We start from the raw sequence: 15,352 nt of genomic DNA, 5'->3' as shown, positions 1-15,352 counted from the left end.
CACTCCAAAATGAAGATAACTTCTGCTGAGGAACACATATAAAGATTTGTAGAAAATATTTAATTCAACGCAAATTAATTTTAACGGCACTAAATGTGTTAAAGCGGGCATTTTCAGTTTAAACCGTGGTGTAGCCTGTAGTTGGAGAAATTGAGATCAGCCATAGATTTAAAGAATGCAGCAGCAAACATTAATACGGAAAGAAAAGGGTTAACATTAATATTACTATTCTAAACCAAAAGTGCATTTATTACAATATTTTCTGTTTAACTTTTATTAGAATCCAGGTCAAAAGACAAGTGCGACTATAACTAATACACAGGTTACTTTTCTGAGCAATAATTAAGTTTCAAGTGCAGTAAATGTTTTACAAATTTCATTTGTAAAACATTTACTGCACTTGAAACTTAATTATTTATAATAAACCTCCCAACATTGGCTGCCACTGGTGTGTATGTACCCCCCATCCCCAGATTATCATATCAATAATCACAATTTCATTTGTAATGATTTTATTAATAGTTTAATTGCAAAATAACCATCTGAGAAATGTATGCAAGCAACATAGTTGCTATTAAAGTACTATAGCATTACAAAATTAAACTTTAAACAGAAGTGTGTCGACACATACGAATCAATAACAACATAAAATGTAAGGAAAAGGATAAATGTATGTCTGTGTGAAGAATAAGAATAAATGTAGAAAACTGTATTGGACATTCTGTACATGCCCACAGACAACGTATTCATAAGCATCCAGTGATTTATATGCTTGTCTCGGGTGTACACGCTCGGTTTCTCAACTAAATACGTATATATCCGACCACTAAGTTATATCTGGCCATCTGCTAACGTCTTCTATCCACTCCACTATAGTACACGGATCTGGTAGCCAAATACCATTTGATAAAGTCAACTTTTTAAAATAACTTTCTTGGTTTGTGTTGCTTAATCCGCTCACGTAGCTTGACATGCTGCTGATTCTCGCCACAGTTTGTTGCCAAAATGTGCGCGCATACGTTGCTACGTCATCATTGTATACAAACAGTAAAAGGGTCTATTGGGCTGTGATTATGGGGCATGTTTCAACCGAACCAGGAAAGACCTCAATTGGATACACCTACAACCAATCAGAGCAACGGAGCAACGCCTTACGTTAGTTGTCAAATATCAACAGAGCTCAACTGCACAGTGTTGGCAAGTCCACGTTTTTTCCGGAGGTTGTTTTCTATGTCCGCGGGTTGAAGCGACTATTATGTGATATATAGACCCATGAGTGCGAATTTTAGCAGGCAACCTTGCCAAAATAACACATTTACAGAATCCAAATCTTCCTTCTGTATTAGTTGACAAACGACTTGCTCTAGAAGACACATTTCTGCGTTATATGCTTCTAGGAAAGCATTCACTGAGTCTTCTGAGCAGATAAGAAGGGCGCTACACAAACAGCTCAGGCCCACAGATGACATGTATGTAACAGGAGACAAGGTATTTTACTAAAGAGTAGACTGTCCTGAGTGGAAGGTATCAGGGGTAGTTATTGGTCAAGATGGAGCTGTTGTATTTGTAAGACATGGGGGGACTCAATCCAGGCTCTGCTAAATAAACACACAATATCAGGAATTACCAAATAAACAAACTGTGCAAGACAACAGTGAGACAGCAAGTGAAAAATTCAGCTTAAACAATGGAGCAGAAAGCTCAGATGGTGAAGAAAACACAGACAGTGAACAGGAAAACATCAGCGACAACGAGGTGAATACAGGAGAAGTGGTTCATCCTAGTATGACACAAATTGAAACCAATCACAATTCTTGTGGTGACACATTCTTTTCTGCTGGTGTAAAGTTAAAGACATGACAGACTGTAACATTTATCAAACAGGATGGTAGTAGTCTACAGAGAGCCAAGGTTTTAGGCAGAGCAGGCAAAGCCTCAGGAAAATACAAAAACTGGTTTAATTTGCAACATACTGAACCTGATGGCAGTGATGGACAAAAGGAGCCAGTGGATTTGTCATGTGCTGATAATCTCAACATTGAATCAACTGATAGGGAGACGGATGTACTCATAACAAAAGTCTTTTCATTTGATGGAACCAAAACAGGACGAAATTATGAATTGGAGCAAAAACAATGTTTTTGAGGAAGTTGATGATGGAGGTCAAAAGTGTGTCTCTACCAGATGGGTCTGTAGCCTCAAAGAAACTCCCAATGGCATTGTGCCCAAAGCACGACTTGTAGCCAGAGGTTAATATTCACGAGCTGCAGAACGATTCCCCAACCTGTGCTTCCGACTCTCTGAGGCTATAATTAGCAGTAATCTGTCAAAATAAGTGGCATGTCCATTCTATGGACATCAAACCTGCTTTCTTACAAGGTATGCAGTTGTGCAGAGAAATCTATGTCCAACCCCCTCCTGAAGCTGGAAAGGAAGATATTCAGTGTAAACTAAACATGTGTGTTTATGGTCTTGCAGATGCATCGCTATACTGGTACAACAAAGTAAAAGAAATCATGCTGAGTACAGGTGGGAGAATGTCTCAGGTAGATCCAGCAGTGTTTTATTGGTTGGAAGAGCAGTGCAATAGGGCAAGGTTACTGGAGTACTCACATGTCACATTGAAAACCTACTGCCTATTCGCCTGCAAGCAGCACGTTTTGTGCAGAGAGATGCCTCTCTTAATGAGACCGAAAAAGAGCAGTTTAGGTCCAAAATAGGACAGATACTGAGGGTTGCAAAACAAACCAGACCAGACATTATGGTGATTCAAGCAACTTAGCGTCAAACATAATAGATGCCATAGTCCAGTCTATTCATGAGACAGATAAGGTCATTAGAAAAATTAAATCTGAAAAGGTGACTCAAGTTTCAGCATTTGGGAAACAATGATGCTCTGAATTAGGCTGATTGTTTTCAGTGATGCTTCCCTTGGAAATCTCCCTGGTGGGGCACACAAGGGGGAACATTGATTGGTCTCATGGGAGAAGGAGGGAAGTTTTCTGCTCTCTGTGGGCAATCTAAGAGTATTCGACGTGTGGAGAGGAGTTTTCTGGCAGAGGAGACACTAGCACTATCGGAAGGAATAGATAATCCTGTTTTTCTGGCTACCCTCTTTTCTGAGCTCACAACTGGAAATGCTGAGCTCAATACTCTTCCCTTGATCTGCGTTACGGACAATCACTCTCTGTTTGATGCTTAAGTCAACAAAACAGGTCACTGAGAAATGACTTCGAATGGAAATAAGCAGTATAAAAGAGCTCATACAGAATAAAAGAATAAAGAAGGTACTGTGGTCAGACACAAAAACTCAACTCGCTGATTGTCTTCCCAAGAAGGGAGCTTCTGCTCTGTTGTTATTGAAAGCACTCAGTGAAGGACTGTGGTGCTATTGAAAGTACTCTGCTAAGGACTATGGATACTAAGCTTAAAAAAGGGTTACATTTGAAAAGATTGAACACTTGAAGTTGTATGTGCAACAACCGTTTTGTTTGTGGTAACTGTTGACTTTGATATATACATTTTATATATCAAATTTTTATTTTATTTTTTGTTTAAAGTATAGGGAAATTGTTAACATGTTATCTCCCCCCTACACTGTTCATTACGGTAAACGCGCTTCTACACTGTTGAACACGGCACAGTGTGCCGGCGGGTTGCAAATGAGCAGTGTGTTCAGTCTGCGTGCAGGTGACAGTGATGGAAGTTGTGTAAAACTTTGCCGTGCACTGAATAAAGTTGTACGAACTATAAACGTTGTGTTTATTTTGAGTAACAATCACAACTGAGCCTGCCGTGAACGCGCAGGCTAGTAAGCAAGCCGGGCCACCAGAGGATAAACAGTTATCCACATTCACTGGTACAGACGAAACATCAACAATATGATTTACATTGACTATGGCCTGCCCATACTTTGACTACCAACTTGGTCCTCAAAACATTACGTATTTTGCAATAATGTAACTATATGACGTTGCACTATTTCTATAAGTAATAAATAGCTAGTAAGATAAAATAACGGTAACTTACATTCAGTGTTAATTTTGACAGCAAATTCAGATTTAGTCTTAGTCTTAGTCTTTTGAATAACACACCATTTAGTTTTAGTCCCATTTTAGTCATCTGAAATCTTTTAGTCTTAGTCTAGTTTTAGTCGACTAAATATCATAAGAGTTTTAGTCTTAGTCTCACGGGTCGGTTTACATTTTAGGTTCACGGTTTCAGTACGGTTCGGTATTTGCTATGTTCACAGAATAAAGGACTATTAAAAATAAAGAAGATAAGAGCAAATAACTTAAATACAAGCAGTAGCACAAATAAATTCTATTGAGCAAAGATACTGATAAAATGAACAATGCATTTCCTGTTTTTCAGGTAGGTCTAACGTTAGTTTTAGGTAGAGAAATAGAATAAATAATCAAATGTAAAATAACTACTTATTTAACTATTTAAATGAAAGATTAATCCTTATTAAACTTACACAAGCTATTCAATCAAGAGCAGTGAGTCCTCATATTTTCTTTGACATTAAAGGTTGCTGCCCCTTTAAGACAGGGGTATGCGTCGTCTTTCTAAACTGTATAAAGTTCACTTAAGGCATATTCAGACTATGTCTGCTTGGATACTTAACAAGATGGACATGTTGACATACTTTTTGTATGAGTTTGTCCGTTCAAGCGCAAGACTTGAAAGATAACGGAATATTTGCGCGCTGTGGGACGTGTGCGCGCTCTCGGATGACAGATCTTCACACAGCGCGTGCGCGCTCTCATTCGCGTCTTCTGGCGAATATAACGTTACCCGTCCCGGGTGAGGACGGCGAAATGACTGGACAAACGGCAGCACTCGCGTGCATTGAACACAGTTTACAAAGAGAAACCGTTTTGCCAGTTTTTCTTTTATTATCGTTGTTGTAGTGTAGCCTATCACTGAGGAGCCAGCACGTGTATCCATCGACAGAAACATACATAAAGCATTATTTTCAAGTTACAACCCATATCAAAGATGCGTCATCATCAGATGTAAGATGGACCGCGGTGCAAGTGCGTTTTACACGTACGCTGGTCAGAAACGCTGGTCTAATCAATACAGGTCAGACGTGGTTTTCTTTAGCTTCTATTTTATTCCAAGTTTATAGCAGCTAGCGGAAACACGGTGGTTTATCTGATAAAATAAACTTGGCGTGCGTGCTTTGGCATGTAACTCATGTGCCTCTGACATTTCTGTTCTGTCTTTTCTGTGTGTAACTGCTGCTGCATTTGTTTAGCTGTTGCGCTTGCATTTGCCGCGGCTTTTTTAAATGGCTCTCGGCTGCTTCTGCATAGATCAACCTACCCTCAAAGATTCGCTCTGATTGTATTTCTGCCCAACACGGCCCACAAAAAGAGTACTTATGATTGGATCTCTTCTCCATTCGTCCCTCCCATATATTTTCGTCTCATTTTTATTCGTTGACTAAAGTGCCAGTTATATTTCGTCACGTTCTTCGTCATCATATCTGACTTTTTATTTAGTTTTTATTTAGTTTTCGTCCGTGAAAAAGGTTAGTTGACGAATATTTTTCGTCATAGTCTCCGTCAACGAAATTAACACTGCTTACATTACAGTATGCAAGTAATTATTCTGTTGATATATAATGCAAAATAAGGTTTACTAGTACATTATTTCAGCAACATGACAAGCCAGTGAATTAGTAGGTTTCAAAAGCTGCTTTGCACATTGCGTGACATTTTATCTGTATGTTATGCGGATAGAGTTGACACAGTTGTGTAGTTCTTAAAAAATGAAACAAACAAGCAGGGGTAAATTACTTGTCAAGCAGAAATGTGGCTAACTCTGCATCGGTTTTTAATCCTTTCCGGACATGTAGCAGTTAGCGGGGAAATGCCGCTCCGATATTTACCCCCTCATTTTATTTGTGGGCTCTATCGAATTGTTTCTTTTTGTCTTTTTTATTATCGTCATCTATCTTTTTCTGTTTACCCGTCTTTATTTTAAGAGCTGGTGCCACTTGAGGAATTGGCCGTTTGGATTGTTTGTCCACCGTCAGCAAAGCTGCGGCACACCTGTAATCTTGAATTTCAACGCCAGTACGCACGCCGTGCATGAGAGAGGGGTGTGATCGGCGCACGCAAGCTTGATTGACACTGCTAAGACACTCCTCCTGGCTCTGATTGGTTGTTTCTTACCGGGAGCGGTGTATTTCTGCAAATGGCAATAGGACCACTGGGAGGAGCCAGAGGAGCTTGATTTTTTCACAGAGTGTCTGTCTGATATTCTACTGTCAGGACATAATGACAGGTTTAACAAATATGTGAAAAATAAATTGTTACAAAAGTTACTTACTGGAGCTTTAAAAGGGCCACACTATAGAGGGAATGCACGTGACTATGTCGTCAGCTGGAGCGACTGTGAATACGCCCTACTGAGTGGCAAAAAGACAGAGAGGCAGCACTGGTTTACAGCGTGAATGAAGCAAAAACACACAAAACCAGGCCTGGCGCCAGAGGAGGGTAGGGGGAGGCTTGTCCACAGACCCAATGGACATCGCTGTTCCTAAATTGAAAGGGACTTGATAATAGCATGTCATTTTCTCACTCAAACCACAGCCAACCTGCTGCTGCTTCTGCTTTTAGAGAGAAAAGCTGCCCATAACTGCTTGTCTAGGATATGTAATCCTCTGTAAGAATTCGTAATAATAGCGTATTATTAGCGAAAAGAAGCTAGCAAAAGATCCAGTGTGTATCTGTATTTGCAATCGTCAAATGATTACATTTCCAACGTGTTTACGCTCTGGTGAGTAATGTAGCCAATCACAGACCTGTTTGTAGATTTCTACAACGCAGTTGGCCAATCAACAGGTATTGAATTTGGAACCACTCACCGCTCGAGTGTTTGTCCAGGCGCTGAGTTCAGTTAACACACGCGGAAATCCGCGGAAAAGTGCAGACATTGTGAAAATAAGAAATTCATTGTATACCAGTTTCACTGCAGAAATTTGTGAGATTGCGTTTATTGAATGAGTTACACCTTTTAGTGATTATAAAGGGAGAGCTCTTCGCATTGTCTAGGCAATATCATTATTAATTATTTTTTATTAATATGTCTATATTATATTCAGAATTTGAATAAAACTTTTATTTTCCGTTCTTGACAAGCGGCCACATACGCACTTCAATAAATGCTCTACTCCTGTTTTCCTCTATTAACTGCAGTCCCGCAGCAGCTCTTCTGCCACCCAGCCCCGGCTGAGGGGGCGTTCCGTCGCTGTTCCGAGCTTGAGACGGACTTGATAATAGCGTGTAATTTTCTCACTCAAACCACAGCCAACCTGCTGCTGCTTCTGCTTTAAGAGGGAAACACTGCCCATAACTGCTTGTCTAGGATCTGTAATCATCCGTAAGAATTCATAATAATAGCATATTATTAGCTAAAAGGAGCTAGCAAATGATCCAGTGTGTATTGTGAAACATTGTAAAAATAAGAGATTTATTGTATACCAGCTTCACTGCGGAAATCTGTGAGATTGCGTTTATTGAATGAGTGACAGCTTTTAGTGATTATAAAGGGAGCACTCTTTGCGTGCTGTCTGGGCAATTTAATTTTTTTTTGTTTTTTGTTAATAGGTCTATAATATATTCAGAATTTGAATACAACTTTTGTTTTCCATTCGTGACAAGCGGCCACATACGCACTTCAATATACTGACCCATCATATATTTCTCGAATATATGATGATACACTCAAAAAATGTAATGACTGATCAGTTATATTCATGTCGAAATCAGGGTCATAAAATGTCAGGAAAACACGATTCCTGGCTGCATGTCATTATCCGTGGATCACTGAATCTGTGGTAAGTTTTAAGGACCACTATATCGAACCCAAACTTTAGTTTAAATTGATAATCGTTTAATCAACTCGCGTTTTCCCCATTAACTCCAGTCATGCAGCAGTTCTTCTGCCACTCAGTGCCGGCATGTTCCGGCAGGAAAGTGACGTCAATGCATTCCCTCTATAGACGGTTTCATCAATCGCACGAGCGTTGCCACGGTTACACGCCTGGCCCGAAGTTAACTTGTTTGTTTATTGGTCTGGTTTATTACTGGCTAGTAAATAGTATGGCACACTACTCAGTAGAAACACATTTTTAACATACTATTCTTGGATAACATGATATAAATATAAAAAATTAAGCAGAGAGCATATGACACCAGCGCAAAAACAGTGTGTATGACTCATCAAAAGCTTTGAATGCTTACTAAATATCAAGTCTGACTCCATGTGAGATCGGCGTCTAATGTAATTTAGACTGTATGTATAATGTGATTTACTTGTTATTTTATTTAGCTTGTTATCAGAAATAATCTACTGTAGAGGTCATTTATTCTGGCTGTGTTTATTTTTTACAGTCTATGTTTTTCAAACACACCTGAACCAGCTAATCAATGTCTTACTAGGTCCTGTAAAGGCATTGATTAGCTGTTTCAAGTGTGTTTGATTGGGGTTGGAGCTAAACTCTGCAGGACAGTGGCCCTCCAGGACCGAGTTTGGGGACCCCTGGTCTATGGCATTGTATTAACATGTGATTGCCGTGATCCTATCAAGCATATCGGCTCATCAGTAGGTCAGGACTTTACATTTGTTCATGCCAAGTGGTCTGCATCTGGATATCTGATCGGATTTATGTTTACCGCAAAATATCAAATTACAAATTACATCGGCCTTTATCACAAAGTGTAAAACAACTTTCACTGTATCCTCTATTAACACATTTACTAATTTCTACATGATGAAAGGCACATAGCACTATAGAGACAGAGCGTATTTAGGCTACGCCCACCTGGGGGGAGAGACAATCCAACGCTCTTCATTGACTTTGTATTGCGTGAGGCTACCTCCTTGTCTTTTCGGACTTATTTCAAAAAGCAGAACCATTTCCAAACGATGATATGTGACAAGGTGTACAGCAAACAGGCTAAAAAACACATACCTACGTTTTTTATAAGCTGTCGACTCCCAAAAAAAGAGCATTTAAAAATGGGCAATAAGATGTGAAGCTTCAGCAGGAAGAATGGGTCAGTTTTGGAATCCTGACACTCAGTATGTCTCAGTATGTCTACGTGTGCAGTAAACATGTTGTCAAATATCCAAATGTCAGTTTTATATATTTCCTGGCTGTCTCTGATTACTTTCCCATCAGTGGGCGTAGTTCTCAGTGTAATATAACATTTCGCGCTCTGTCTTAATTGCCTGTATCCACTTTTAGGTCTTTAAACACTCGTTTTTGGGTCCACAGCTTATGTTTATCCAGCTGTGCTTGTTTTATGTACACATTGTCACATATCAGCTTTTAGACATTGTTAGATTTTTTTTAATAAGTCAGAAATTATAAGGAGGTCGTATCCCGCAATAGAAAGTCAATGGAGACGGTTGGTTTGTTTGAAACTGGTATACAATGAATTTCTTATTTTCACAATAATCAATAATATAGCATGAAGACTAGACATGTTTCAAAGGTCATAGATTTTGATCAAAGAACTTGTTCATGTCTCTTAAGCCTAATCTTAAAAGTTCAGAATAAGCAGGGATTTCTCTTATTTTAAGAATATAAATAAATTGAGTTTTTACACTGGCAGTTTAATTCAGAACAGGGCACAGTTCGTATGAAAAATTGGTAATGCGAAAGCTGTCATGCGGACCTGAGAGTGCACCAGTACCACACCATACCTGGAGGAGGTCCATATTCCACAAATAGGAATATAGACGGCAGCAACATAACAAATTTTACTGCGCATGTGCGCTTTTGTGGCCCAAACATAACTTCGGGTACACGTCAATAGCAACAGAGGCTGCATTATATTTCCTATGCGTTATCATCTTTAATTTTAATTGTGCAACATTATCTTAATGTATGTTTTTTTTTTGTTTCAGCATGTTTATTATAAATAATCTCCCATTTCTGTCTTTAATATAGAGTGGGGGAAACAACCCCCCTAAAGGGTTAGTTCACCCAAAACTGAAAAACTTGTCATTAATTACTCACCCTCATGTTGATCATAACCCAATATCTGGAACACAATATATTAGGAACACAATATCTGAAATTGTGTTCCTAATATGAACAGAGGTCTTACGGGTTTGGAACGACATGAGGGTGAGTAATAATGACAGTGTAATGATGTTTTCTGTACAGCCTATATAAATGCGTGCACACTCGCCTTTCAATTATGCAATGCGTCGGAATAACATTGTGGTGTGACAGGCAGCGGGGCGAGGGACCGCGAGAGCGCGCCGGTGATTAATGTTGACGAGTGCCAGCTGCGTGGCACACCGGTCTCGTCTCGCGGCCATGTGACGGGAGCATAAAAGGAGGAGCAAGGGCTGCGGAAGACGAGAGAGGACCAGGCCTGGAGATTATGTTTAGTTTTGTTTATGTGTTTGTGGGCAGTCGTCCGTGAGGGGCTGCCCATGTTTTATTTTGTGTATTTGCGGGCAGTCGTCCGTGAGGGGCTGCCCGCGGTTTTACTTTTGTTTTGTTTATTTATGTTGAATTAAAGTTTGGAAACGTTCGCCGGTTCCCGCCTCCTTCCTTCCCATCTACGAATCGTATTACAAACATGTATCTTTGTTTCATAATATAAGAGTAATGTTGGGAAAATTAAACTTGTAAAATTGAGTTCCCTATTTGAGATTGATCGAGTTAACTCATGACAATCATGCAATTAACTGCAATTAAATATTTGAGTAGATTGTCAGCCCTAATATAACTATATTTACTATTGTTAACTATAAACCATTCTAGACAACTATCAAATGTGAGTTCATACAATGTAAATGTTGTTGTTGAAATCGCAGTAGAATTAATGGCATAATTTTGTGGGCCAATCAATATGTAGGTGGCAATAGCACAAGGCACTACTCAAAGACATTACATTGACTCAGGTCTTTGCCTGGGTGTGAACTGCTTTGAATAAATGCTCTAAATATTTCTGTAAATTACTTTTGTTTAGGTATGGCAACTTCCTTGTGCCTCATACTTTCTAGTACTATCCATATGAAAATAGGTTTTGTTGGGGGTTTCTAAATTTAAATACATTTTCTGCAGACATAAAAAGGCACAACCGTTACAAAATAAGACGACGTGTTTGATAAAGAGAAAAACATGCAATATAACAACACAGCAACACAGACGGCCGTGTTGTCCTTTACGGTATGTTTTTTTTTAGCATTTCATATTTGGTTTCTTACATTATAATAAAAGTATGGAGAATAAGATCTTGTGATTATACTCTACTTGTAAAATGTCATTTTCATTGGTTAAGTCAACTTTATTTATATACGTTTAAGTGTCCCCGAATGAGCAAGCCAAGCCAGAGGCGAGAAAAGGAAAAAGTGGCAAGGAGCAAAAACTCCATCAGGTGGCATATTGGAGAAAAATAAACCTTGGGAGAGACCAGTCGGGGTGCCAGTTTCTTCCCTGGCCAATTAACAAAAAGTTTATGATTATTATTCTGGCAACCTTACAGGTCAGAAGTCATATTAGACCTGAATAATCAAAAGATTGGAGTCATCACGTCAGAGACGGGTTTATTGAGACAATGATCTGAGATGTCATTGCTCTGCTGGGTGGGTCCTGACACCTCCCTGTTTACCTTTCAGATGCGGCTTGATCTAATAACAATAATTCTTGTTGGATGGAAAGTGATGTGGTTGTCAGGTTTTAGCCAGGTTTAACACTGGTAAACCTGATAAACCTGTTAAACACATTACATCTAGATTATTATCAGTAATCATTAACATCATTAAGAATAAGCTTAATGAAGGGAAAGGGATTGAATATTCAGCAGCCCGAGCTATATAATTTGTTCATCTGTATTATATCATGTTTTTCTTGTTGGACATCAATTACATTTTTACTGTTGAATGATTTTGATGGGTTTTTTTATATTTACTAATTTGTAGAAAACAGACACAGTCTCTATGTGATAATATCTAGCTGAAAGAGTCTCTATGTATTTTTTCTGGGGGTCTTTTATGATGTGAGACAGCTAGCAGACAGTTGATTAAGCTAGTCCGTCTGTTTCCTGACCTAGGCCCCAGTTAGTCAAGGTTTAGCGCTAAGACCATGTGCCAATACCTAGTTGGTGTACATTTTGCATTCAGAAACCTTTTTATATGGTGCTTAAGGAAATAGATAATAATATATTTACTGTTATGGAGATTACAAACAAAAAAAGCTGTTAAAACTTATTATTTAATACATTTAAGATTTTGTGAAATAGCAAGGCTATTTATTTTTTAATTTATCTGTGTAGATTTCTCTTATATGTAAATTATTCACAGTTTTACAATCGTTGCTCAAAGTGACGGTACACTGTTTTTCTGCATTTCTTCTCACGCTAATTTCAAATCATGTCTGTCCAAAAAAAAGTCCCTACCCAAAACGTATCCCTAAAATCAGAAGGAAAACAATAGGCGAATAAGAATGATGTAGAAGCCCATAGCTCCTGTTGTAAGCCTTAACTTTGTATTAACTATAAACCTATACCTCAAATCTGACTGGTTGACAGGAATGTTGTTCCAGGATCAAAAACAATATAAAGAAATTTGATAAAGAAAATCGTATTTTCGTGTTTTATTTCCCTGTACACTGCTGAGTATTCCTTTGTTCTTATTTAACTTTTTTTTTTTTTTTTACTAAACATCCTCTGCCTCTTCTAGGTTATCCTGTTACATTATTTGTGTAACAGGATAAGCAGGAAGAAAATGCAAAATATACTTTATCTGTGGTAACATGAGGTTGAGTAAATGAGTAAATGATGTGAATATTTTCATTTTAGGGTGGAGTATACCCTTAAAGATAGCATGAAATCAATATTGACCATATATTTCCTGAATAAATGTATTGTGCACAATTCATCACAATGAAATTCATTCAAAGGAAAAAGGTATTCTTTCTTCTTCTTCTTATACATCAAAATATAAGCACTTGCATATATTACATAAAATATATTACATTGTATGTTATAATTATAGAACTTGGGCGATTATAATATTTTTATGAGCTGCTAACATTAATAATAATAAAAAAAAAGCAAAACAACTGATATCCATCATATTAATTCATTCCACTCCTACTTTTTTTTTCAACAGATCATTGTGGTTTACATTTATGTGACTATTGTCAGATTTCACAGACAAGGCTCAAGCTAGTCCTAGACTAAAATTTTAGTTTGAGCTGTCTAAAATGAAAGGAAATTGCACTGACAAAATATATCAGTGCCATTGTTTTGTCTCAAGATGCACACAAGCAATGTTCTTTTCTAAGGCATATTTTAAAAGCTACTAACTTAAATGTCCTAACTAAGACCTACTCTTGGCTTAAAGGGATCCCCAGGGTTCACCTAAAAATAAATTGTGTCATTATTTACTCACCCTTATGTTGGTTCAAACCCATAAGACTTTCTTCCATTTTCAGAGCACAAATGAAGATCTTTTTGAAATTTCTGTCCCTCCATTGACAGATACACAACTGACACTTGAAGCTTCAAAAAGTTAATTTCTTAGGGTGTTGGCGAGAACCGATGAGGTCTGTTCTCACACATCACTCAAGTTTGTTTGAGCTTCTGTAAATGTTCCCTGATCAATGTTTAAAGAGCATCTATTATGCAAAATAACAGTATCGTTGTTTGAATATAAATGTGTGTTGACAGTGTGCACAAAACCTAGCCTAGAAATCTAGACGCACCCTAGCGGCAGCAAATCTAACCTGCCCGCGAGTGTCGTCTAGCAACTCTCAATACCCTTCTGAGCTGTAATCGCCCAACTCTTGTCGGGCCAATCACATCGTGTATAGAGTCAGTGGGTGGGGCCGTAATGACGACGGCCGAGTTGCATTTGCGTGCTTCTAATAAACACAGAAACTGGCGAACGGCGGCGGTCTTTCGAATCAGCTTTGACCACGACTCTGGAAGACTTGGAGTTAAGCTTTTCTCTGAGAAAAGAACAAAGAACGGCACTGAAGTCATTGTTAAGAAGGGAAGATATGTTCAGAGTTTTGCAGACCGGATACGGCGAATGTTTAATCTATCAACTAGCTCCATTTCACCTTCGTTGCTCTGATTGGTTGTAACGCTATCCAATCGCGTGCAGAGGGAGTTTGAAAGACAACCGTTTATCCCGCCCCTCAGACTGAGCCCTGAGCCACTCCCCCTTGCTCTCTGCTGCGCTACAGCCCTCCCTCCACAGCTCCTCCCCCATCACAACTGAGCCTGCCGTGAATGCGCAGGCTAGTAAGCAAGCCGGGTCACCGAAGGATAAACAGTTATGCACATTAACTGGTACGGACGAAACATCAACAATATGACCTGGCCATACTTTGACTACAAACTTGGTCCTCAAAACATTACGTATTTTGCAATAATGTAACTATATGACATTACACTATTTCTATAAGTAATAAATAGCTAGTAAGATAATATAACAATAATATCATCATGATCATCAAAGTAGTCCATATGTGACATCAGTTGGTTAGTTAGACTCTTTTGAAGCGTCGACAATACATTTTGGTCCAAAAAAATAAAAAAAAAGACTTTATTCAGCATTGTCTTCTCTTCGTGTTCCTCACATAAAGAATCAAACGGTCATGATTCGGATCGCGTTTCAAACGGGAAAACTGCTGAAATCACGTCACATTGGCGATATGAATCACGAATCAATCTGCTGATTCGCGACAGTTTGATTCTTTATTTGAGGTTTGAAAACAAATGTGGAAGACAAGACCAGTGCTGAATAAAGTCGTATTTTTTGTTATGTTTGGACCAAAATCAACTCATCTCCAGACACAACGTTCATTTTCATTTCTATGCCGACGACCTCCAGATCTACCTTCCTGTGATACTGAGTAATCGGTCGGCACTGGATCCTCTCTATAATTGTCTTCAGGACATCAAACAGTGGCTTTCCCAGAATTTCCTTCATTTAAATGAAGAAAAGACTGAGTACATCCTGTTCAGCCCGGATTCATCCAGCAGTGCTTTTACCTTTGGACCTACGACACCTCAGTTTGCTCCATCTGTACGTAACCTGGGTGTTATTTTGGACAAAAACATGCAGTATGATAAACAGATTGGTGCAGTAGTGAAGGCGAGTTTTTACCAGCTAAGACTTCTTAGTAAGGTCAAATATTTTTTGTCCAGAGCCGACCTTGAAAAAGCAATTCATGCCTTCATCAGCTCGAGGATCGACTACTGTAATGCCCTCTACACTGGACTAAATACATCACTTATCAGTCGCCTTCAACTGGTACAAAACGCTGCCGCACGTCTTCTCTCTAACACATCTAAAC

The 15,352-nt window shown here is 38.7% G+C and overlaps 1 protein-coding gene across 5 annotated transcripts in view; it reads right to left on the bottom strand.

The window, feature by feature from the left end:
• Positions 1-15,352, bottom strand: part of LOC137039050 (low-density lipoprotein receptor-related protein 8-like) — a 57,152-nt gene that overhangs the window by 21,643 nt on the left and 20,157 nt on the right. The window lies entirely within an intron of this gene.

The sequence above is a fragment of the Pseudorasbora parva genome, chromosome 13, assembly GCF_024679245.1.
Source record: "Pseudorasbora parva isolate DD20220531a chromosome 13, ASM2467924v1, whole genome shotgun sequence".
NCBI lineage: Eukaryota > Metazoa > Chordata > Actinopteri > Cypriniformes > Gobionidae > Pseudorasbora > Pseudorasbora parva.
This window is presented reverse-complemented; position numbering and strand designations above follow the sequence as displayed.